Below are 3,056 nucleotides of genomic sequence, written 5' to 3' on the forward strand. Positions count from 1 at the left end.
TAATATGATAAAGACAGTTAATACAAAATATTCTCCTAAAATCCGGTTCACTCTTTCCCATAAATACACACAGCATCCATAGGAGGAGCAAGCTTAAATTTATACCATAATAATAGTGAGGCACACATGGAAGCAATGTGTGACAAAGGTGTAACTCACAACACCTTGCATGTGAATTGGATTTAAGTGAGGTAGGACTTCACAAGTCGTAAGCCTCACTCTCTTTTCCTGCTAACCCTTTTTTAATCTATTGATGTAATTATGTCACTTTGATTATTTTTCTTATTAATACGATCTATTGTATTTAGTGTTCCTGTTATTTATCCAACCATGAATTCTTTGTAGAAATCCTTCCTCACAATACAATCTTTTGGATGTACTTTACTAATAGTTTATTTAAAATCATTGTATTCAGCTTCATTATGGATGTTGGTCTACAATACTCATCCTCTAATGTCTCTCCCTGGCTGAGGTATTAATAATACCATATTTGTAACATAGAATGAATTTGGTAGGATCCCTTCTTTTTTATTTTTGCAAACAATTTATGGGTAACACATATAGAGCTCTGAGGGTTGCTCTCTCAACTTCCACTAACAGACCATATCCTGAGAGTTGGGCTAATATATTTCTCACTTAGTTTCTGGCAGATATGTGCCAAAAATATACTTATTAATCTTTTGTCATCAACAATAACCAGTTGCCATCAGTGAGCTTTTACAAAAGCATATTTACTGAGAAGACACGTCAAGACAAGGCACAAAAACCTTTGAAACTGGGAGTACATTGTCCTCTACACCTAGCATCCATGGTGAGAATAGGTTCAATTTTGTAGAGGCTGTACTCTTCTGGGTGCAGTACAGCCAAAAGAAGGCTCTCTTGCTTCCATGACACAGTATCTCAGCTGCCTGGCTGATTCCTCCCTGGGCTGGACCAAGATGGGCATACTTTAGGCCTACTTCTTCACCAGGTGGGCCTCAAACGCTCCCAGCATATTGTTATGGACTTTAGGTGTTGCTGGTTCTTCCAACATTCCAAGGCTCACAAGGATGTGCAACCTGGTCCATTCTGCCTTGATTTTCCTTCCCTTACTATCAGTAAAGAATAACACAAAGAAGCAAAGAACTAGAGCCAAGTGTTCATGGCGAGATAGGACCTTCTCTGCTTCAAGCAGGCCCATGAACTTCTTCCTTCTCCCTTGAAGGGTGCCAGGCGAAAGAGTCATCTATGATGTATATATGTATTCTAATTTCTAATTCCACTGCCAAATAAATGCCTTTACATCACTATGTGGAAAACCAACAGTCAAGGTATCTTCCTATGTTCTGAATGAAGGTGTAGGTTCTCCATTACCCAGTCACCCGTCTCCAGAAGCAGATCCATCTAGGCATACTCCAAGAGACCAGTCCTTATATAAATATAATTGGTATTAATTGCTCCTGGAATGTTGGATAAATTTCAACCATCCAATTTCCTCTGAGAGTTCATTGATGTATAATTCAAATTATTTTTCAGAGATTTGTTTCCTTAAATTCTCTCTAATGTTAATGTACATTTCATATTTTTGTAGATATTCATCCATTACATTTAAATGTTGGTATATAATTGCAAAAAAAATAATAAATCAATAACTCAAAGAGCTAGCAATTATACAGCTATTTAATGTTTATAAAGAGATTTACACATATTATTAATTTTATGCTCACTGCAGCTCTTAGAGCTGGGTGCTATTATTACCCTCATTTTTCAGATGAAGAAACAGAAGCCAAGAGAGACTAAGTTACTTGCCCAGCATTATACAGCTAGTAAGTGTCTGAGACTGGATTACTTCCAGGTTCGGTATTCTATCCATTATGTTGTGACATCTATTTCTTTAATATTGACAATTTGGTTTTATTTTCTATTTTTAAAATCAGGCTAATTGTTTCTCTATAACATTGCTTTTGCCTACAAAATCTAGATCTTATTTTACTTATGAATTTAATAAAGGGTTATTTTTTTCTTTCAATTGTTACTATTCTTTGATTTTGAGAACGTCTAGTTGGGACTTTAGTTAGAATTTTCTCATATTTCTCATAATTGGTTCTTCTTCTATTCATTACTCAATTCCTGATCTTTTCTTGCTCTTAATTAGGGATAAAGGTATTTGAAGATACAAATCTTCCTCTCGGGTCTGCTTTGTCTGAATGCCAAAAGTGCTATTGTTTTATCTCACGACTGTCATTTGTTTTTTATTAAATTTTTTATGATTTTTTTCTTTGACCCACACATGTTTTGGGATTAAGTTATTATCTAAAAGTAATTTTATTTTAAAACATATATTGTTAAAATTTTTCCCAGTGTTCCTACATCTCTCCATTCCCAGAGAAACATCCTATACAACAAATAGTATTTTAAAGAAAAAAAGTGGAGGAAAATGGCAAAACTGATGAGTATGTAAAAAAAAAAAATCTGACAGCATGTGAAATACTCAATATCAATGAACCTTCCACCTCTGCAAAGGAGTGGGATGGGTTTAGTTTTGGACATGTTGAGTTTAACGTGTCTACTGGATATTCAGTTCAAGATGTTTAATTGGTAGTTGGGGATATAAGACTAGAGATCAGAAGAGAGCTTAGGGGAGGAGCGTTGAATTTGAGAATCATTAGGACAGAGATGGTAATTAAATCCATGGGAACTGATGAAATCACCAACTGAGGTAGTATAGAGGGGAAAACAGAATAGGGTCCAGGACAGAACCCTGGGGGACACCTAAGGTTAGTGGGCCTGTATTCAGCAGAGACTAAGTAGTCAACTCATAGTAGGAGAACTAGGAGATAAGTGTCCTAAAACCTAGAGAGAAGAGACTATCAAGAAGATGATATTAACAAAAGCTGCAGAGTGGTCAAGAAGTAAGAGGTTTGATAAAAAGTCATTGGATTGGGCAATTGATCATTGGTCACTTTGTGCAAAATAACTTCCAACTTTGTATTCAATAAATTGTAATATATATATATATATATATATATATATATATATATATATATATATATATATATATATATATATATATATAT

This window comes from Petaurus breviceps, unplaced genomic scaffold, assembly GCF_028583685.1.
Source record: "Petaurus breviceps papuanus isolate PSGF00001 unplaced genomic scaffold, PetGlider_PUasm1.0 577, whole genome shotgun sequence".
NCBI classification, from domain to species: domain Eukaryota; kingdom Metazoa; phylum Chordata; class Mammalia; order Diprotodontia; family Petauridae; genus Petaurus; species Petaurus breviceps.